The sequence below is a fragment of the Pipistrellus hanaki genome, assembly GCF_964339955.1.
Source record: "Pipistrellus hanaki genome assembly, chromosome: 4".
NCBI lineage: Eukaryota > Metazoa > Chordata > Mammalia > Chiroptera > Vespertilionidae > Pipistrellus > Pipistrellus hanaki.
The window spans coordinates 54085543-54110275 of record NC_140506.1 but is presented as its reverse complement, the minus strand read 5'-3'; positions in this window follow the sequence as shown (position 1 = coordinate 54110275).

Genomic DNA, 24733 nt, shown 5'->3' with positions numbered 1-24733 from the left:
ATTTTTTTTAATAAAGAGCTCTAAGGAATTAACCAACCTCCTGACCAGGTATAATATCTACTGCCATTATTCCTTTTTACCTATTTCTCTATCTCTTTGTCTCTCTGGCCTTTTGCGTGTGTGCACATACACACACACACACACACACACACACACACACACACACACGAAAGAACTGTGGAATCCATGATATTGACAAAACCTAAATACTTTGTTGTATAAATACAATTGAAAAATTTTGTGGTATGTAAATTTACAGGTTAATACTCCACAATCTCTCTTTCTGTTAAACAAAGCAGCAGCAAATTGTTCTTTGAGAGGATTTCTTGATGGTTAAAATCTAAAACAAGAATAGAATGAGCTACTCTAACTTGTATGTAATAGGATGTACCATCCTGTGATTCCTATATGGGGCTATGATTTCTAATTAAATCATGAACTATCATAATTAAGTAAACCAATGTATATTTATTTAACAACTATTGTATGTCAGTATTTGCCAAAAATTAGAATCTGTAATGGGAGGTTTGCTCCAGGAAGTGATTTGCTTCGTAGGAAGAAATACTCAGAAGCAAAGGTTACTCAGCTGACACACAGGAACTGGGGTACAGATGATAATAAACAGAAGTAAGACACTAGTTGAATTCTATGCAAATACTACTTTAAAAAATATTTCCTACACTGCCCAAGTTCCTTAAGTATCTTAACGAAAAGGGTAGTTACAACAGAGCTACTGAAATAAAGTTAATATATGAAAGGCACAGATAACAGAAGGGGACATTCAGAGATAGTAACAGTTAAAATGGAATTCAGTTATAGCCTTGGCATTTCATCAGAAAATGTACATCTCAATTGTTTGCAGCCTAGGCAGAAACTCTAGAAAAGGAGTGACTAGCCCAACTATTGTTATGGAATTTTTAAAAAGCAAAATAGTTTATCATAAATAATATTTTTCTATTATGGAATTCTAAAATAAATTTATCACATGACCCTTTTTATAAAGAACTTTAATAAATATAAAATGCCTAATTTGTTTCTAATGATTGTTTCATAAAACAAGAAAAAATATTCTTTAGGGTCTTCTATTTCCAACCAAGATGGAATAACAAAACCAGATTTATTTTCCTGTCTGGAAAAAAAAATCGCACAAAAAAGAATAGATTACATTGGCTATCAGGCAACAAAAGATAGTGATCTCTGAAGGATGTGAAATAGATGGAGAGACCCTTTATATCTGTCCCATCTTAATGCCCGGTGAAGCTTCCAGCCTGTGGCATTGGATGAGAAGTATACCTAGAAATCTGGGGAGTCCAAGGAGGCTAGTATAATCAGATCAAAATACTAAAAGAAAAGTGCTTAAGAAAGGGAGAGAGAAAGAGCGAGAGAGCAAGACAGAGAGAGAGAGACAGAGACAGAGAGAGAGTCTGAGGATGGTCTCTCCTATACCTTGAGGCTGAAGAATGAGCAATGAGTGGATTAGAGAAAAGAATCCCTTGTGCAGAGCAAAGTAGAACGTGGAGCTGAAGTGAAACAAACAAGCAATAAACAAACAAACAAAAAATTCTCATAATTTATCAGCCATCAGATAGAGCACTCTGAATAATTTTGCTTCAGTAATGATCAAACTTAGCCCGAGAATAAATACTACTTTGGTCCTGACTCAAAAAGCTTGAAGCAAGAACCAAAAAGATCAATTTGTTGTAGGTAACATGACTGCATTCCTGATGAAAGTTCATGAATATTTATAGGTACACAAGAATATCTAGCACCCAGCAAGGTAAAATTTTAATGTCTGCTTTTGGATAATAAATTACCAGGTGCACTAACTGTGGTGGTAAATCAGACTTCAATTGTGAAAGAAGATTCCTAGGACCCAAAATAACAATGCTTATTCATTTCAAGTGTGTTGCAAGGAAAGTTTAGCATACAACAACATCGTTAATGTAAGAATGAGCATCAGCTAAACTTTGGTTCCCAGCAGTGCTTTGCAGATGCAGGAGGTGTTCTTCCTCTGCAGCGGCATGTGGAATGTCTCCTCTCTCTCTGACAGAACTGATACCCTATGCACAGGACACCTCAGATCCAGGGAGTCCAAAATAGAGTATTAGCCCCTAGACTTTATATACCCTGCTGGCACATTTTTGTTATGTGACCTGATTTAACCCTCTGAAGATCTTGCCAGAACCAAATTACAAACTATAAACCATAATTTTATTAGCAAATGATGCTCATAAGCTAATTAAAACACAAATAAACAAACAAACAAACAAACAAAAAACCACACTGAGCTGACCCATAGTTATAAAACCATTAATCAGTATATCTGAAGCTTTGTTCAGGAATTACTAGCAGGACAATACATCATTTAAAACAGCTCAGGGTATTTCCAGGCCGTCTGGAATAAACTATTTTAATGCACCAGTCAAACAAGAAGCAGGGGATCACAATTGATGAGAAACAAAATCGATCAATCTAGTCTCAAATTCAAAGATTACATAATTATTTGAAAAATGCATTAAAACTGCTATTGTAACTATTCCATATGTTTCAGAAGCTAGAAGAAGGATTGAATTTAAGTAGTGACATAAAAAATTGAGAGTGACTCAAATCAAACTTCTAAAGATAAAAATTACAAAGCTTAGATTAAAAATATACTGGATGGGTTTATTAATAGAATAGATGTTGCAGATGAGATTAATGAATTAAAAGATATAGTAATAAAGTTATTTAAAACTAAACATTAGAGAAAAAGGACTGAAAATAAGCAATTGGGTATTTATGGAAATTCACAGAATATCATACATACATCATGTACATAAAAAGTAAACAAAATATGTTAGAGATTTAATGCAAAATACAGGGTTTGGCAAAGGAGGTATTTATTTGTGAGTACACAAAATACAGAGTCCCTTTTTGTATTATTTTTAATTATTGTATTATTTTTTGTGCTATGATTATAAACCTACTTTTGCCTTCCCCTGTGTACAACCATTTGTAAAAGAAAACTTAGGAGAACATCATTAGGACCTAAAACTTGGTGAGAAATTTTCAGCTATGAAATAAAACAATGCATATAAAATAATTTATAAATTTGTTTTCATTAAAATTATTTTTCCTCTGTGAAAGACCCTGTTGTGAGTATATAAAGACAAAACATAGACTTAGAGAAAATATTGTCAAAACTCATATGCAACAAAGTCCAAAATCTAGAATATGTAAGGAAATTTTCAAACTCACCAGTAAACAATTTTGAACAATTCAATTAAAAAACAAGTAAAAGACAGACACTTCATTAAAGATGATACAGGATGACAAAAAAAGCTTATGAAAGATGTTCAACATCACTAGCTATTAAGAAAATACAAAACAAGGCCACAGTGAGATGCCACTACACATCTATTAGAACAACTTTAAATAAAAATAGTGACAAGCTGGTGAGAATTCAGGGAACCTGGATTGAGGATACATTGCTAGTGGGGTTGTAAAATGGTAGTCTCTCTGAAAAGCAGTTTGTCGGTTTCTTAAAAGCACCTGAGATGTAGGGTCAAACACTGTTAAAAACAAAAAATGGGTTGAAAGTTAGGAAATAGACATATCCTATAAACTCTAAAGCAAAACATTCATATCAGAGAAGACCAACTTTAGTGCAGTAAATAATAAAAATTATATACATAATGTGCAATTATTTAGGATTATTTAATAAGTATGGTTATGCATAAAACATCTCAGCAGAAATAAAAAAAAATCCTAAAAAGGGATTAGAGAGACAATGCATAATCATAAAAGGAGTTATTAGTACATACTCTTGTACTCAGAGGACATGGTTTTAGTAACCTGGCAGAAATATGACTATGAATATATTAAAAGGTAATTCTCCGTGACTCCTTTCCCATTTTAATATTTCCATAGAATTACCACTATGGGGGAATCACTGGAATAGGAAAAGCTTAGCTTTTAAGTGATAACAAAATGCCTGCATCTCTTGGTGTCACAGAGAGTTGAAAAGGTTAGGTTCCACCTATCTTCCTCATAATCCCAGACATTTCTTTCAATAACTTTTCTTAGACAGTAGCAGGTATAGCACTGAAAAACAATCAGAAGTTAATTTCTGCCTGCCTGGATAAGGTGGAAACTCAATTAGGTTTTAATATGGAATATAATTCTATTATTGGATACCTTTCATTTTTGAAGATTTACTGAGATGAGTGAGTCAGTGTCATTTATTGGGTTATTAGATGTGGGATGATAGACTTTTCTTGTGGAAGAGTAAGAGTAGTGAAATACAGAACAAGAAGTACTTTTGCTACTATCAATCTTACAGAAGTTGACACTGAAAATTGTGTTTTAGATTTTTAGGATCAAACAACCATAAAGAACTCATCAAGGAATGCCATTCTTTCTCTTTACTCCGATAATGACTAAGCTCAAATCTGAAATTCATGGTACAATGTCTACAATTCCATGATTGTTGCATCATGGAATGTATTTATTTTATAGCAGTAGAAATAGTATAAGTTTATATTATTTTTTATCAAAGTTTCAATTAATTTGATTTCTTATGTTAATGAAACACTCAGTTTAAGTGTCTCTGATTCTATCCAAACAAGGGGAGTTGCTCCATCTCCCCACCCATCAATCAAATGTTCATGCACATTTAAAAATGGTAATTTCTGTAAGTTACTATTTTATCTGCATGCTCATAACTAAATTGTCTTATATTTAAACAAATTAGTTTCCATTGGTTCTTTTAATTTGAAATCAATTATTTTATTCAAGATAAAGTTATATAAAAAATTAGGTACTGGCATTGAACAATGAAGCTACATAAGAAAAATTTGGCAGTATGATAATAAAAAGTATGTGTAAACATTTTTCTAAATTGTAAAAGTTTATGATTAATTTTTTGCTTCTTTAACATACAAATATATACCCATAATATTTTCTATAGGTGACTTATAATTGCCCAAAGAGACAAGTTAATATTACTGAGAAATTACCCAGGAACTAAAAGCAATAAAGATATCTACACAATTTTTTATTGTAATAAGAACCAACTCTATGATAAAATGGCTATATGGAATATGACTATATAGGTATTCTGAAGAAGGCATAATCTTTATGCAAGAATAAGGATTGTAGAAACCCTTGCAAATGATTTTACTCTAATGTTTGGCTAAACCAATTCTTTTTCTGGATGCCAAGATTTAACAATGATTTATCTTATACCCATAGACACTGCCATAATTTAGCATTTATATGTGGGTAAAGCATGGGCTATGTGAATGAAGACATTATTCAAGCACAACATGCGGTATAATTGTGAATTTACCTTTTCAAATGAAAATTGCTTTAAGTAATGTATTTTTCTCTAACAAAAAGGTAATTTGCATTAGCTATATGTTTGCTTTTTGATATTTCTATGATTTTACAGGTTTATTTCATTTAATAGATTCATGAAATTATGAAAATGTTAGTTTTCAAGTACTTATCAGTACCAGACAGTATGGCTAGTTTCAGCCTAGTACAATTATCTGTTAATTTGGCTTCTATCTAGTAGATTGGCTCCCAAATCACAGGGCTTTTCAGACTAAATAGCATTTATTTTATGAGTTCTTCACAAGTGCTCATCTGCATCTAAAATTTCTCCTGTAATTCTGGTTTCTTAATGTGCATGTTAAGCAAAAGGGTTGAATCTGTTTAATATGCTTCAGATTCTGACTAACATTGTATTCTGAAGTTACTTTTAAAATGCATAACCCCCAACTTAATTATTTTAGTAAGGATTGGTATCTCTGACTCACTACACTGTGCTTCAACTGGGCCACATGAATGGAAATGTAGTGATTCTACTAGAAAAGCTAGTACATCTCTTCCTTTCATTTGTGTAATATTTACTATTAATTATTTTGAACAGGTTTAAATCATTTATTATACTTATTCAACAATTTTGCTAAGCATAATAATAATTCTAGTTTCATTTATTCATTGTTAACTGCTTATTTTGAAATGTATTTATTTTATTTCCTAATATTTATTGATTATCTCAAGATCCACTTAAAGCTATTATTATTTACCTATTACACTGATCCAAAATTCTGAAAATAATCAACAATTTCAAAATTTCATGTGTCTTTTTTTTTAAATCATGTGTATATAGTTTTGTGTGTATGTGCTCATAATTGTATAATATTTTTTCAGAAAAACCAACCAAGTAGTATATGTTTGTGAAGTTTATTTTCTCCTATGTACAAAATCCTTTGTATTATCATTATTATTAATTATTATTATTTAACTATCAATAGAAGTCCAGTGCATGAAAGTCGTGCATGGGGGTGGGGGCTGTCACTCAGCCCAGCCTACACCCTCTCCAATCTGGGACATCCCTCTCACAATCCAGGACTGCTGGCCCCCAACTGCTCACCTGCCTGCCTTCCTGATTGCCTATAACCACTTCTGCCTGCCAGCTTGATCACCCCCTAACCACTACCCTGCCAGCCTGATTGATGCCTAATTGCTCCCCTGCCAGCCTGTTTGCCCCTAACTGCTCTCCCCTGCAGTCTGCTCCCCCTCCCCCCAACTGCCCTCCCCTGCAGGCCTGGTGCCCTAAAACTGCTCTCCCCTATAGGTCTGGGTCCTCCCATCCCCCTGCAACTGGCTTGCCTGCAGGCCCAGTTGTCCTCAATTTCCCTCCTTTGCCAGCCTGGTCACCCCTAACTACCCTCCCCTACAGGCTAGATCACACCCTACTTCCCTCCCTTGTAGGCCTCATCCTTCCCAATTTCCCTTCCCTGCTGGCCATCTTGTGCCCAAATTCCCTCCCCTGCTGGCCATCTTCTGATGGCCATCTTGTGTCCACATGGAGGCAGAATCTTTGACCACATTGGGGCAGCCATCTTGTGTGTTGGAGTGATGGTCAATTTGTATATTACTCTTTTATTACATAGAATAGAGACCTGGTGCACGGGTGAGGGCTGGCTGGTTTGCTCTGAAGGGTGTCCCAGATCAGGGTGGGGATTTCCTTGAGGCATGGGGTGGCCTGAGCAAGGGGCCTATGGTGGTTTGCAGGCCTGCCATGCTCCTGTTGACACTAGCAGAGGCCCTGGTATCTGACACTTATTTATCTTCTATAATTGAAACTTTGTAGCCTTGAGTGGAGGCCAGGGCCAGCCAGGTCAGGTGAGAAGCTTGACTTCTTCTATCATCGGGGACAACCCAAGTTTCCTGCTCTCCAGCTCTGTGGTTGCCGCCATTTTTGTTGGGATTTATTTATCTTCTATAATTGAAACTTTGTAGCCTTGAGCGGAGGCCAGAGCCAGCCAGATTGGGTAGGAAGCTTGGCTTCCTCCATTGCAAGAGAAACCCAAGCCTCCTGTTCTCTCTGTGGCTGTGGCCATCTTGATTGGGTTATTTTGCATACTCACTCCTGATTGGGTGGTGGGCATAGCTTGTGGGTATAGTGGAGGTACGGTCAATTTACATGTTTCTTTTTTATTAGTGTGGATATCTAAGCCAGTTTTCTCTTCAGAATAAGACCTACTCCATTCCCCTACCTTGCCCACTGACTTGATTTAATTTTACTGAACTGACTAACCTTGCTGTAGAAGTTTTTCTCCATGTATTTAGCCTTCCTAATTCAAGTACATTTGTCAGTCATATTTTCCTTTATGAACTTCCCTTTCACAAATGTGCAGATCACAACTATTATATATGAATGGTTCATATAAAACAATCTCAGTGTCATTTAAAACATGCAAATCCAATGGAAAGTTAATAGTCAAAGACCTAATACATGCAAGTAATTAGGAAGGCTGGTGATGAATCATTAAAGAGATACCAAAAACTGTTATTGAATTTTGGAGGGATAAAAAAATCATAAGGGTTCTCCAGTAGGAATAGATAGGAAAATTAAATTATAAAGGCTTCATTAACAATAGATTTTTAAGGTTGACTATTTGGCATTCAGAGAGCCTCATAGACTAGATCAAAGAGAATACTATAAACAAGACACTTAAGGCAGACATGCAGAGTGGAGTTCACAGGTATAAGGAAAATTCATTTAGGCCAGAGTTTAGTTTATTTCAAAATTTCCTTTGGAAACTAGCTAGAGGATTAATTTGGGACATATTGCAGAAAATTTCTTATGTAAGGCTGGTGGCAGCTTAATGTTTTATCTGGTCAAATGGAAGCCAATGAAAATGAATTTTTTTTCTTATATTAAAATATCATTCAATTATATGTATTTTGTAATTTATATATTTTATTAAACAAATAATTTTGCACCCTGTCTGGTTTGGCTCAATTGGTTGAGTGTCATTCCATGTACCCAAAGGACATGGGTTCGATTCCTGGTCAGGACACATGCCTGGGTTGCAGGCTTCATTCCCAGTAGGTAGCATGAAGGAGGCAGTCAATAAATAGATGGATAAAGTTTCTCTTTCTCCCACTTTCTTCTTCTTCTTCTTCTTCTTCTTCTTCTTCTTCTTCTTCTTCTTCTTCTTCTTCTTCTTCTTCTTCTTCTTCTTCTCCTCCTCCTCCTCCTCCTCCTCCTCCTCCTCCTCCTCCTCCTCCTCCTTCTTCTTCTTCTTCTTCTTCTTCTTCTTCTTCTTCTTCTTCTTTTCTCTCTCTCTCTCAAATCAATAAAAAACATATTTAAATATATGTATATATGATTTTGTAACATGAGATAAAATACCAAGTATTTATTACATAATTACATGTATGAAGCCATACCTACATAAACATGAAGCATTAGTCTGAAACAATAAATATCAGAGACAATGGGTATGTATGTTCATGGTCAAGAATAAATAGCAGAAGAAAAATTATATTATCATAAAATATTATGCACAAAACCATAAAAACAAAAAAAAAAAAACAGCAACTGTTGGATCATTTTATGCAATGTGGTCAGGGACCACGGAACACAGGGGTGATATAGACAATTCTAAATATGCAAGAGATGAAAATGTCTCAGATTTTATAAAATAGATTTCAATAAGTTAAAGAATAGTAAGTCTACTTGGGTTCTTGAAGGTGTAATGAGAGACTGAACTTTATTTCTCATTTTGACTTGCTCATTGTCTGAATTCAAGTATTTCTAACTTAGAATGAAAACTGCAAGTTGAAAATTTTCCAAGCTGTCTGTAGTGTCCTGGCTCTGGATTCACTTAGAAATAATAATAGGGGGAATTTCATTGTAAGAGAAAATGGAAGAATATAGAAAGATGGTACCAAGATAATAAGAGTCTTCATTATTCACTGAAGTTTGTAGTAATTATTTTTGAAGAGGGTTACTTTTATACTGCAGGATCACCTTTCTTGGCACAGCCATGTCATTTTCTTGGATCTAAGGCACTTGAGAGACTAACAGAGATGAATGTGCTCCCATTTTGAAAATTCACTGGTGTGTTCTCTGCTTAGAAATTTTATGGACTCTGACAAATCTCACTTCTTACTATCTGATTTACTTTAACATATATCATTTTATCTCCATTTGGCGGAAGACTTTAAAAAATGTTCATTCTTTGATTGGCATATGGCCCAAATAAGTTTTGTGCAAAATAATAAAGAGAACCTGTACAGTTTTTAATTAGGTCAAGTTAATTTTCTCTTATTCTAAAGCCAAGGGCATCATTATTAGAAAGTGCCTAATGTGATACAGGATTTCAAAAGCAGCACAATCAGTGGCTTTTCCATTGTCAGTGAATAATAGAGTTGAAGCTTAATTACATTTCAAAAATGAACAGCAAAAAAAAATAGAGGTACATTAGCTTTATCACAAGTTTTCTGAGGTCAAAATTTATGAAAGTAGAGATAAAAATCAGCGATTTTCTCTGAATGTTAGTGTATATTGTAGACTCGTCATTCCTTTGCTAAGAAGGACTATGATGTTGTGATAGTTCAGTCCTGTGAAGTCATTATGATTTCAAATGGGTAGATGCTATTTGACTTTAAATAGCATTATTTCTATCTCTTCATACCCACAGAAAGCTTGTCACTTAAAATGTTTTCACCATAGTGCTTTTAGCATTGTGATTTGTTACATTAATTGTAATCCAGAAAATTAAAACAATGCACTATAGAATTTCCTTTGTATACTAAACTGGATTCAACCCCCATTAAAGAAAAAGTTTCTCTTGGCTAAAATTAATTCTTAATTTTTGAAATTAATGTAATTTAAAGGCCTATTAATAAGCTGATGACTTTCAATATTTGTAGTATCACTACTAGTAAAATCCCATGTAGAAATTCTTATTGTTTAAATGCACTCTCACCTATAATATCTCACTTGCTATATATACTTCAGATTTTAGAGCCAGTGTAGTGTTTGCTATTGAATAGATAAGGAATTGAGGCTAACAATATTACATGCCTTGCCCAAGATTATACAACATGATTAATAAGTGTGTGTGTGTGTGTGTGTGTGTGTGTGTGTGTGTGTGTGTTTGATAGAAGAGAAGAGAGGAAGACTACCTTAAGACTTGAACTCAATCTCTGTGATATTTGCCTGTGAACATTTCAATCCAGATAGAAATCTGTGGCACTTGGGGGGAAAGGAGAAAACAAATGGAGAATCTGCCTCTGATCTGAAGGGAGAGGCCTGGCAGAATTTTCCATAAAGAACAAAGACAAGCCTATCTGTTAAATAGCCCTGCAATGGGAGCTCATTCTTCCAAATCGGGGTATTTCTCAACGTACAGAGATAAGGCAGGAGTTTGCTTCTATGCTTTATTGCAAAGATTTCTTTAGCTCCTTAAAAAAGAAAAAGTGCTGGAGGGAGCATTAGACTCTTCCTGCTTTGCCACTGAAAATGCTTCTTCCCTCACTGCTTCCTTTGGACCCTTGTCAATTTCTCCAGCTTTTCTAGGAGCATAGGCAGCCCCTTCCTTTCATTACTATAATCATAGTCTCAAAAGTGGATGATAGTTTCCCAAAGAAAAGCTGTTACAATCAAAATCATTTCCCTTGATAATTTTAATAAAATCATAAATTTTTGATAAAATATCATAAAAGAAATTATAAATGTCCATAATAATTTTAAGTACTAGAAAAATATGCCATTTACTTTGAGGGAGCTATAATAAAATTAAATATTTTAAAATGTGTATTTATTTTTAAAAATTTTCAAATGATTCTACATATGCAATTATTTGAAAATAAAGTGCAATAGGCAAAAACATTGGAATAAACATTGCTACCCTCACCTGTTTTGTGGAAAAGACTTGTTGAACAAAATAAGAATCATAAGATGTAATAATAAAAACATGTTTTATTTTAGTCTCACATTGCTCTTTAAAATGCTAAATGCTAAATGTATCCTTCATCTTAAATAATAGCATGTATAGACCTCTTAGCTCTTTTGCTCACTCTAGGGTTGTGGTCAGCAAACTGTGGCTCGAGAGCCACATGCGGCTCTTTGGCCCCTTGAGTGTGGCTCTTCCACAAACTACCACGGCCTGGGAGAGTCTATTTTGAAGAAGTGGCATTAGAAGAAGTTTAAGCTTAAAAAATTTGGCTCTCGAAAGAAATTTCAATTGTTGTACTGTTGATATTTGGCTCTGTTGACTAATGAGTTTTCCGACCACTGCTCTAGGGTAATATAAAATTTTATGGTTACTCTAAGAAGCAAAACTATTCCAATCCAATAAAAATGCTTAATGTCATATAATAATTAAAAATTGAAATTAATTTAATGTTAAAAAAAATCTTGTCTTTCCAAGATGGGGGATAATTTTGGCTGAAACCTCTTTTGCAGAAGCTTCTTGGTCAGAATCACTTCACTTTTAAATGATCTCAGGCAAAATCCTTCTGTGGGATCAATATCTTGTCCTACAAGCCATACATATGTTCAAGTCATTAGAGAGGTGTGCGGCCATTTCCTAATGAGTCTCTCCTTTCCTGCCACCCCAATGCTTTAATCAGTCTCTTTTCTTTTCATTGTCTTAAATGTGATCATAACCTAGAATTTCATGTCCACTAACTGCCAGGACCATATAGCAAGTTCCTGTAGAAACCCTATGTTAGCAGATTAGGTGAAGAGTAGCCAGCTCCTTCTACCCTCTGAAACAATCCACAATAATTTCCAAACAAATTATCCTCAAAACCCCAAAGCTTTCTAATATCTCAAAAATCTTATTCTTATTCTCCAAGTTAGTGAGTTCTTTGATAGGTATGTGATCACTTGGTATGAGATTTGTCACTGTGGACTACTTCACTACTCGCTGTGGAATGTAATAGCATCCGTTGCCTCCATGACAACTGAAATTGGGTTGGAAGGATTTTATGTTTACTTAATATGTACAACTGTATCAATTTTAGCCCAGAACCAATGGCAGTACTTAGTTGGCCAACACTACTTAACCAAACACATTTTTAAAGATTGCAGCTACCTCTCACCTTGAAAGACTGGACATGTATCTCCATTTTCAGAGAAGTAAGATGGTCTTGATTTTGTAGAAGATATAATGATGTAAGTGGCTCTCAGTAGCACAAATAATGAGTCATGCCATGCTCATATTTTGTACCACTCCAGAACTTCTTGACTTCTCCCACTAGCTGCACTCCTAGCCCATCTGGTTGCTTTGCTTCCTGCCAGAATGAAGCTTACCAGTTGTGTAATTATTTTAGTAGTACTAAAGTACTAGTCCATGTTGCTGATATTGCTTCTATCACAGACCAAATAATACCATCCTTTTATCTATTGACAGGAGAAACCCATGACCAAAATTCTCAAACCCTTAGAGAATTTTTCTTTACCAGGAGTTCTCTGGTGATGCAAGAGACACAACTTGATAGGTAAAGAGTGCTCACTTTATGTTGGGTGGACATTGGCAATGGGAAATTAGATGTAGGAAGAAATGACAGATAACTTGCTACCTCCTGTCTAAAAGTATCATGTATCCCTAGTATAAGTGAGAACTATTCATTCTGAGTAACAGTTTGAATACTGGGTATTGTGTTATATACATTATTCCACTGTGAAGAAGCAAGACTAAAGGAGAAGAAAAAAAAAATCAGCAAGTGTTGTGTGTAGTTCCTTCTTGCAGGATTGAATAGCATTGTTATGGGTTGCATTATGTGCTCCACAGCTTTTAATGTTAAAGTCCTAATCCTCAGTACTCAGAATGAGACTATTTTTAGAATAAGGTTCTTAAAGAGGAAATTAAGTTAAAATGAAGTCATGAGTGTTGCCCTAAACTAACATAACTGGTGTCCACATAAAAAGAGGACATTAAGACACAGTCACCCAGAGAGGGAAGACCAGGTTTAGGAGAAAGAACCTTTCAAGACACCAACCTTGTTCTCACACTTTTAGCCTCCAAAAGTGTGAGAATTTCTGTTGTTTGAGCTTGTACTTGGTTTTGGCAGTTCTAGCAAACTAATATTAATGCTTCTTGCTTTCTCTTCTGAGATTGTGTCAGATATCCTGTGCAATGTTCAATCAACCACACTGAGTATATTATCTTCATATGAATGTGTACTAGTATGTGTGGTGGTGTGATTTAGAAATTCACTCAGTTCACTAATGAAATGAAAAAGTGACCTTTCTTACCTTTGCTAAAATGCTCATATCCTGCCATTGAGGCACCTAACACAAAAGATTGTTTGAATTCTCCTTGGCCAACCAACACTTCAATTCGGCATATGTGTTTATAGTTCAGAGTATTTCTTTTAATTTTCAGGATTTTATGAATAAATTTTGTTGTCTAATGCAGCTCTTAGGATTGTGTAGCCAGGCTGGAATTCTCTGTTCCCTTTTTTAAAGTTTCAGATAAAATTGCTTTTGCCTTGTAAGGTTTCTTAATTTAATTACAGTCTTAGTTTGAGCTGCTATAACAAAATACCACAGACTAAGTCTCTTATAAACAACATTTGAATAGCACTATGTGGTCCGCATTTATTACTGACAGTTCTGGAGGCTGGGAAGTCCAAGATCAAAGTGTTATCTGGAAGCATTTGGTAAGGGTCCTCTTCTTGGCACCTTCTCACTTTGTACTCACTTTGTGGAAGGGACTAGGAGCCCTTGGAGCCTCTTTTATAAGGGCACTAATCCCGCTAATAACAATGCCACCCCAAAACTCCATCTCCTAATGCCATCATTTTGGGGGGTAGGATTTCAAGGTATGCATTTTGAGAGAACATTAACATTTAGACCAGCAATTACTATGCCTATGTCTATATTTCAAATAGTAGAAGCAGGGAGTATATTCAATCAAAACTAAATTCAACGAGAAAGAAGCAACACATAGCAGTTAAAATTCAAATTCATTGCATTAACAATTTTACATAAAATTATTAGTTATTTTGTATGATTTATATAAAATATTAGTAGCCTTTAATCTTGCCTTCCTAAAAATTTGAAACATGACCGAGTAGTTATTCTCCTTTCAATTTCTCTAAAGAGAGTGAACTAAGACCCCCTCCCCCCCTCCCTCCCCCCCCTCCCTCCCCCCCCCCCCCCCCGCACAAAAACAGGGATGGTCAAAATCATTTTACTGACCTTAGAAGAACACTTACACTAGTGAATCTAGTAAATGGTTCTGTTGTCAATACTGATGACAATGTTTCTCCCAGGGAAAGTCATTTTTTACACTAAGAGCTGACCTAACATCCTTTTTTCTTTATCATGTCTACCTACACAGCTTATTCAAAGTTGCAGGCAGTACTTCTCAGTTTCAGGTCAAAGCAGCTCCATCAGGCAGCTGCACATCCTGTTAAATCACTCTTTCTCAGTCATTGCTTCTGCAGGCTACCTGCTCTCCTCGTCTTACAATTTCACTAAAATGATGTTGAAGGACCTGTCATGTGATCAGCATGAGATCTTTGTTAAAGGAGCTACAAACACCCCTCACAGGCTCGTCTTAAGCAGTTCAGGGCAAAATCCTCACTATACGTCTTGCCTCAGATGCTGGTGAAACAGCCTTTGAAAGAGAATTCTTGAGTTGTGATAAAAGCAGGAGATTCTGACCTGGTTTGTGTGAGCAGGATATGTTCTGTTTATTATTACTTAGAGACCAAGTATTTGGGAGTATTTGGGTCCAAAGAAAGTCTAGAGTAACCTGAGAGGAATGGCTCATACTTTCTCTCAGATCAGATAAGAAATAAGTTCAAGCACTCACAATTTTTCATTTTTTTTTTTTTTACTAATTCACAAGATTTTATACTGATATTTAAACATAAAAATAATTGTCAAAATTAAACACAAAAACACACATTTTGTTGGTAACCTGGAAAACTGAAAAATTGGAATTGGAAATATCAGTAGAAATAATGATAGTGATTCTTGGCAGTAATTTTAATTACTGAGATTTGAAAGGGACAATAACTGAACAACGATAGAGCTCTTCATTGTAAAATTTATATTAAATTACATCAAAATAGCTACCACATAAAAGTAAAAGATAAAATTTTATATTGCATCTCCAGGTTCATACAGGATAGCTCAAAAGTAGGTATACAGTTGTTCATATGAAAAATAATGCAATAATTAATAAATAATAATAATACAAGAATAAACTTTGTTTTGAGTACTCACAGCTATAAACCTACTTTTACTCCACCTTGTATCTATATATATAAAAGCCTAAGCAACTGTCTGACCATTTGACTCTCTGACTGGTAGCTATAACACACAATGACCACCAGGGGGCAGATGCTCAATGTAGGAGCTGCAGTGACTTGGCAGCTGCAGTTCTTGGGTGACACACCCAGAACCAGAGAGGAGGGAGCCTGATTCTGGGGTATATCACCCAAGAACTACCCTCTCGCAATCCGGGACCCCTTGGGGGGGTATTGGAAAGCCAGTTTTAGCCCCATCCCTGCAGGCTAGGCTGAGGGATCCCACTGGTACATGAATCTAGGCAATTACCTGATTTGGGATGCATGTGAAATGGCTTTTTTATGGTAAAATAAAGAAACTAATACTCCTGGTCCTATTTGTTTCCAATTACTTGTGTAGTTTGTGGTAAATCACATTACTACCTTGGTCACATGTTACTACAATAATTTTTAAGGAAAGATTTTTACCAAATCTGTTAGTGAGCTTTATTTTAATTTCATATCATTTGGCCTTCACTTTGGTTTATTTGACCCTTACTTTAGCTACATGTATTCTGTATAGTTGAGAGTCCTTAGATAATAATATTTCAGGAGTAAGGATACTGCTTTAGGTAAAATAAAGAATTGGAGGATTTAAACCTCAGAGATTATGGGGACAGAAAGGTAGGAATAATTAAGCTTTGAGGACGCTCTTATGATTTAAACCCATTTTACCACGTGCCTTCCTAGGTAAAATTTTATTCTATTTAAAAATAAAGACTATTAAAACAGCATATCTGTTTTCCTACTGACAAGTTAATACCTGTTCCTTGTAAGTAATAAGTAATAAATTTTTAAATACATATATTTAAAAATTAAGTCCAGTTACCATCTTTAGTTCTCTCTATGTGTCAAAAAATATATTGAATGCTTTTACATAATAATGCAGTTTAGAAAGAACATTTTCCTACACATTTTCCATTTTTATTACTGTGTATCCAGAACATATTCAATGAAATTTTTAATTTTTAATTGTGTTTAAATATGCATACCATAAAACTTACTATCTTAATTATTGTTGAGAGAACAGTTCAGCAGTGTTAAATACATTCACATTATTTTGCAACAAATCTTCATAACTCTTCATCTGGCAAAACTGAAACTCCACACCCATTAAACAAACATTCATTCCCTTTTCCCTCCAGTCACTAGCAATCACCACTCTACTTTCTATCTCTATGAATTTGACTATTTTAGGTACCTATATCTAGGTATATAGGGTTTCTATATTTAGATATCAAGTAGAATGATACAGTGTGTGTATGACTGTCTTTTCACTAAGCAAATGTCCTCAAGATTTATCCATGTTGTAGTAAGTGTCAAAATGTCCTTTCTTTTTTGAAACTGAATAGCATTCCATTTTGCATGTATATTCCACATTTTGTTTATCTACTAATTCACTGTTGGACACTTAGATAGCGACTGCCTTTTGTTGTAAAGTAAATAATACTACTGTCAACAAAAGTGTCAAAACATCTTCAAGACCCTGCTTTCAATTCTTTTGGTTATCTACTCAGAAGTGAAATTGCTGGATCATATAGTAGTTTTCATTTTAACTTTTTGAGAAACTACCATATAGCTTTCCATAATGGCTGTACCATTTTTACAACCTGCAAATAGTACATCAGAGTTCTAACTTCCCCACATCCTTACCAACTCATGTTATTTTCCAGATTTTGTTGTGAGTATGTGTATGGTGTTATGTTTTTGGTTTTGGTTTTTATTTGTTTGGAAAGTAACTGTCATAATGAGAAAGAGATGACTTCTCATTGTGGTTTTGATTTTTACTTCCCTAATGATTAGTGATGTTAAACATCTTTTCTTGTGTTTTTAGCTATTTTTATATCTTTGGAGAAATGTATATTCAAGTCCTTTGTACATATTTTAGTTAGGCTGTTTTATTTCTGTTGTTGATTCCATGAGAATTTTTGTGTTATAAATATAACAGCTGATATAAAGAACATACTATGTCTAAAATATAAACTCAAATAAAAGATGGAGCCCTAACCAGTATAGCTTAGTGGATAGAATGTCAGCCTGAAGAATGAAGGGTTCCAGGTTCAATTCTGGTCAAGGGCATGTATGTACCTTAGTTGCGGGCACATCCCTAGTAGGGGAGGTGAAGGAGGCAGCTGATTGATGTTTCTCTCTCATCAATGTTTCTGTCTATCCCTTTCCCTTCCTCTCTATAAAAAAATTAATAAAATAGCCAAAACTGGTTTGGCTCAGTGGATAAAGCGTCGGTCTGTGGACTGAAAGGTCCCATGTTCGATTCTGGTCAAGGGCATGTACATTGGTTGCGGGCACATCCCCAGTAAGGGGTGTGCAGGAGGCAGCTGGTCCATGTTTCTTTTTTATCGATGTTTCTAGCTTTCTATCCCTCTCCCTTCCTCTCTATAAAAAATTAATAAAAATATATTTTAAAAATTAATAAAAAATATATTTTTAAAAATAGATGAACCATTCTTAGATATAAATCATGTGTTTGTTGAGTAAATTATTGAATAGCAAGAAGGTGATACTATATTAATCAATATTGGGTATTTGCTTTTTCTACACTTTTTTAATGTTTCTTTTTTCTTTCTTTATTGATTAAGGTATTACATATATGTCCTTACTCTCCCCCCATTGCCCCCCACTACCTCCCTACTCATGCCCTCACCCCCCTGGCTTCTTATGTTATCAGGCTACTTTACCTTTTCATTTGGCTCACTTCTATGGTATTTACTTGACATATTATAGCTAATAAGTTGGATTCTATCTTCACAGCTATGCACCAGAGTCGCATGACATTACCTCATTCAAATCTTATCCTTAGACTAAATCTAAGGTTAAACAATTATTTATTCAGATTAATCATTTGGCTATTAAAATTTTTTGATAACTTTGATTAATAAAGTAAAACACTTAAAACTGATTTACTTAATGCTAAATGATATGGTGACTTTGAAAATATCCTATTCACTAAATAAATTATAATTGCTTGAAGACCATTGATAGCTTGTTTTAGTCAAGGTTAATAATCAACTGAGAAATCATTGGGTTAAATGAAGTCTAATGTTTCATAAATGAAATATAATTGGCAACAATTTTTAAGTTTATTAATTATTTTCATAGAAATTTGAGATAAAACATGATAATTGGCCTTGCTATGTTCAAGGTTTCCTTTTAATATCTGAAACAATCACTGACTTTTATGACATCCTACAGACCTATAAATATGAGCCTTACAGCACCACATAAGTCTTATTTACTCAAACAACCTTTTTTATATGTAACTTTAATTTCTTCTATTCCAAATATAATAAATATAAAATGTATACAAATTATTAAATAATATTTTACTAATCCAATATAATCTTAATTATTTTATAAATTCACATAAGAAAAATGTAAAAATGTTTAAGATTAGAAGCAAAATATCACAAAATATTGTAACTTCTGGTGAAAGAGGAGGAAAATGATTGAAATGAAAATAGTACAGTTTAACCTAGTAATTATCTCCCATTAGGCTGATAGTAACAGTAAATAACTGCTAATGAAGTGTAATTGTTTACAATATAATTAATAACAAATAGTTCTGCTCTCTCTATTAATAAATCATGTTAACTGCCATAGCTTTGGGAGATGAAAAACAAACAACTCTTAAAAACAAACATAGTTTTAATGAGCGTATTGAATAAGGGCAATCAAATCTTTCTGTCACATCTAATCCAACTCTACCTGTGTGGATTAATTGATGAAAACATTTGGTAAAGTATAAGACATAATTTCCATAAATATGTTGATTTTTCTCATTCAAATATGTTTTAGGTAAATTATATATATATATATATATATATATATATATATATATATATATATATAATTGTTTTTATATATATATATGAAAGCCTAAGGGACTGTTATGACTAGTTGACCAAATGACCGGTTGCTATGATGTGCTCTGACCACCAGGGACAGACAGGCAATGAAGGAGCTGCCCCGTGGTGGTCAGTGTGCTCCCACAGTCAACCTCCAGAGGCCATCAAACCTCTCGCCATTCCCCTCCCTGGCCTGTCACTCTTGGCCAGCTGGCCCTGATCGATCCCAATTGGGAGTGGACGAGATGGCCCCAATTGGCCCTGATCGCCAGCCAAGCCAAGGGACCCACCCATGCATCGGTTTGTGCACTGGGCCTCTCATATTACTAAATATCTGAGGAAAAAATGGAATGCTTTGGCTTGGGTCCTCTGAGGAACCCACACTGAGATGAGAAGAAATGTTCAAATAATTTATTAAAAGAAATGCTTCCAAAAACTGGAAGAAGCCAGTTGAGGCTGGGTGGGCTGTCAGGTACAGTATGACCTATAGTGAAGGGAAGAGAAATAATAATAATGTGAAAATATTGTAGACTCAAGTGCAAACCTGAAAAGTGTTCAGCAAGACTGTGAGGGAGAACTGAAGCCAAAGTTGTTCATCAGAGGATTTTTGTATCACACAGTAATAGTCCTGCTTTATCATTCCTAGCCATACTCAGCCATTGGCTAGGAACAGTTCATAGGAAACATGGTCTTGGTGGAAATAGTATGAACAGTGAATTTCTATTACTAAGAATTCTTCATTTTCTCAGCCAATTGCTATGAATACTTTTAATTCATGGATTGTTTAAATTTTCCCTCATTATATCATTATCCTCTATGCAATTAAGGGCACTGGTGATGCAGATATTTCAAAAGAAGAGTCCATTCCTGTACTTGAAAGGATGACAGTTCTCTGTCAGAGCAAAAGTCTTCTGCTCTTTCATCTTGGAAAGGATTCAGCCAATCTCATTGATTTCACTTCAACTTAAAGTGTTCAGGAATCTTTGTGCACAATTATTTCACCCCTCTCTCAGGGAGTTCACAAATCAGAGTTGACCAAATCTGACTTCAAATCCACCTCAACAAAGGACTATCAGCCACGGGGTCACAGACTCTCCTAACAGAGGAAATAATACTTCACCAGCTTTCTTCTTCAAGTTTCCAACAGTCTGAGCTCTCACTTGCCTGTTGAACCTACCCACTGATTGGCTCAGCAAAGGTACCTCAGGTCTTGGAATTGAAAATGAACAAGATGCATTAAGTTAACATTTTTCTAAAATCCTTTGTTTGTAAATTTACATATTTCTATTTTAAAAATTCTTTCATTTATATATTATTTGGTTACTTTTATTATGTCCCCTTTTGTTGGTTTTGATTTTATATTCTCTTCACAAGCATTTATGTTTTATGAATTAAGAATATTATTACAATTTTGGGAATTATACTAGGTAATATTCAAATCCAACTCATTTATTAAACTTCTTTTTTTTAATATATTTCATTTATTATTTACAGTGAGGAAGAGAAAGGGATAGAAAACTAGAAACATCGATGAGAAACATCTACCAGCTGCCTTCTGCACAACTCCTACTGGGATGTACCCACAACCAAGGTACATGCCCTTGACTAGAATTAAACCTGGGGCCTTTCAGTCCACAGACGGACACTCTATTCACTGAGCCAAACTGGTTTTGTCTTATTAAACTTCTATATGTTCCATGAAAACTAGAGATTCCCTTGATATGTATCATCATCAATGAGCTACTTTGTACCCTGATTGTGATGACTAATCATTTCCCTCAGATATAGTCAAAGAGAACAGGCAGAGTCCTGAACTGAAATCAGCCAAATTACAAATCTCCATTGCAGTCTGTTCTTGCCGATGTGGATTTGAAAATCCTTTGGAATAAGCCTATTTAAATAATACTTCACATTTTTATACTTCTTTATGACTTACAAATCACAGTAATAAAATACAAGTTACTTTCCATCTTTTCTCTTATTTTTTTCCCAATAAAGAAAAAAATTCAAATCATTCAACCAAGCTTGTCTAGTACACAATTTACAGACGGTTTATAAAAGCACTTTTCCCTTTGCAGAGTTCTTTCAGCCTATTGGCAAGGTAACAAGTGAGACTATTACTGAAAGTATACCTGCTATATGACTCACTTAAAAAAAAACAAAAAAACACACAAAACTTCTTAGTTTCAACTCACTGGTATTTTCCTGCAGTATAAATTTCTTTAAAATTTGTTTCTCTCCTTTAAAATTGTGCTATTGTTGCTCATAAGTCAGAGTAATTTGACCCATCTTTGTTTTTTTATTTTTATTCCTAATGTTGGTTTCCTGAGCATTTTTTATTTTAATTTCTTGTTTTCTTCATTTATCAAGAAGATGTTTTCAATCAGTTTGCAGAAATTTTCATATTTTCTCCATTATCACTCTAAATTTTAAGCTGTAAAAGCCTTGTATTTTAAAACTATTTTAGGTTTTTGTGAAATCACCTCTGCTATTCTCTTTAACATGGGCTTATTTAGTCCTCATTTTTGTTTCATTATATTATAATTCAAGTAAATTCTACCCCTAAAAAAAAAAAGTAAGAATATCCACTGTGTACCCATCATAAAGTAAAATCTTAGAAGAATACAGCACTGAATCCATCATTAAACAAGAACATGAAATACAAAGTTGAATAAATTATGAGTTACAACTCTAAGGTAATCCTACTTACATGGAGAGGAGATTTCTAAAACATTATAAAACCATGTGATGTCCTTTAACTGGTGTATTTACCCAAATAAAAGAGATGACCAGGGAAGATATAATAAATCTGCCTTGAGTAGGAGAAACCATCTTAGGGAAGGAGTTATTAAAGGATAAATAACATAGAGACTGATATATATATACATATATATATATATATTTGCAAAAAATGGAAGTGTCTTCAAATATATAGCTGTTTAAAGGCCTAATGACTCTTAAAGCCTATTAACAAAGAAGGGAGAAGAGAAAAATAATAAAAAAATAGAGTGCCCATTTATGAGGTACTTGCATTCCTTGGTCTCTAAATAAAGAAATATTATAATGATGAAAAAGAAAACACACACAAAATAAATGTTTTCCTTTGACTAGGTTAAGTGAAAAAACATATTTACTTCATCCACTAATATTACCATTTTCAAAATGTTTTCTAAACATTTATGCAAAATTTTTCATAACCAATTTATAAACATAATGAAGAAATTTCTCTCAATATTGGTTCATCTTCTTTTATTTTTACTTCAAAAGGTTACATAGCTTGAATTACTTATTCACTCAACACTCTTCCAAATAAAATATGGTTATTTTAAGCATTCACATCTAAAAACTAAAAAAGATTTTACTGTTTGAAATATTTGAAAAGTTCTGAAAATATCTTTGAAGTGGAGTTTTAAAAAAAATGGGCAGGGCAAGAATATGAAGATTGGAATTATGTCAGATTGGCAAGATCTTACACACACATTTGGAGATTTTCTGTTTCCTAAAATTATACACTACTCAAAACCTAGGACCTCACTTCATTATTTTAGAGCTACTTTTCCATTATAATAGAAATAGAGTTTGACTAAGTAAGTATCAAAAGATGTGGAATTTCCCCAAAAGATCTAGGGTGCTTACATTCTAGTAAATTAGAGAATCATTAGTAGATTTTTATGTTCATTTTTAAAAAATTCTCTTATTTTATTTTTACTATTTTTAAAACTCTTTATTGTTTAAAGTATTATATATAGTATTACATGTCTCCTTTTTTCCCCATTGGCCACACCCACCCGCAGCACATGCCCTTACCACCTTAGTGTTTGTGTCCATTGGTCATGCTTATATGACTCCATATAAGTCCTTTGATTGATCTCTAACCTCCACCCCAACCCTCCCCTTTATTCATTCTGAAGATTGACAGACTGTTTTATGCTTCTATGTCTCTGGATCTATTTTTTTGTCCATCAGTTTATGTTGTTCATTATGTTCCATAAATGAGTGAGATCATGTGATATTTACCTTTCTCTGACTGGCTTATTTTGCTGAGCATAATGCTCTCATTCATGGTCCATTCATGCTGTTGTAAATAGTAAGAGTTCTTTCTTTTTTATAGCAGCATAGTATTCCATTGTGTAGATGTACCAGTTTTTTAATCCACTCATTTGCTAATGGGCACCTAGGCTGTTTCCAAATCTTTCCAGTTGTTCATGTTGGATGTGTTTTCCTGCTCTGTCCTCTACCTCAGTAGCTTGGTCCTCCATGTCTTCTAGTCTACTGTTGAAACCTTCCATCATGTTCTTTGTTATAGGTATATTATTTTTAATTTCCTTCTGATTCTTACATAAGTTGTTTTTTTTTCTCATCCATCCAGTTATGAACTGTGTGACCCTTAATCTGAATTATTTTTCTTGCATATTGCATTCCTCTGTTTCACTTAGTTCCTTATCTGCCTATTCCTCAGTTTCTTTCCTTTGGGGGCTATTTTGTTGTCTCCTCATTTTTGCTGTGTCTCTTTCTGGCCCTGAGCTCCCTCTTGGGGTTTAAGGGGTTGAAGCCTTTCTCAGTCCACTGTTCATGGACTCGCTAGCCCCAGGGACTGAGTCTGCCCTGAGTTTTACACCTTTATTGTCTCTGCTCTTAGTTGTACCCACTTATCCCATGGTTCTGGTCCCTGAATTATCCATTTATCAGGGTTGGTTGGTGGAGTGCACAGTTCTTCTGGTGTGTGACACTCTTTTAGGGCCCAGAGCCCTCTGGCATGAAATTTACTGTGTGGTGCCATCCCCTATAGCGAGACGGTACCCTAGGTTCCTCTGGCAGTGCACTTACAATGTAATTCTATAACCTGTGGTTGGGCGCACCAGGTCACACCAGCATCTCTGACCTGGGATAAGGGTAGGGCATGCACCAGGTGACAGCTCTATTTGTGCTGTGTTCAGAGTGCACACCAGCCAACACCTCTGTCTCTGTCTAAAGTGTGTAGCACATTACAGCTTTGTCTGATCTGGCCACAGAGTATGCTCATTCTGAGCCCAGGGCAGGACACTTGCCTGCAAAGGATCTGTCTGGGTGGGGGTTTAGCATGCATCGGGCTGCACTTCTCAATTGGAATCAGGGATGGAGTTGATAGTGGGGTACCCATGACTTGCACTGACAGCATAGGTACCTGTAGCATGGGATTCTGGGATGCTAGGTTTGGGCTCTGGCTAAGATGCACAACTCTGGAGGTCTGACTGGTGCACTCTTTTTTTTTTCAGATTTTTATTTTATTTTAT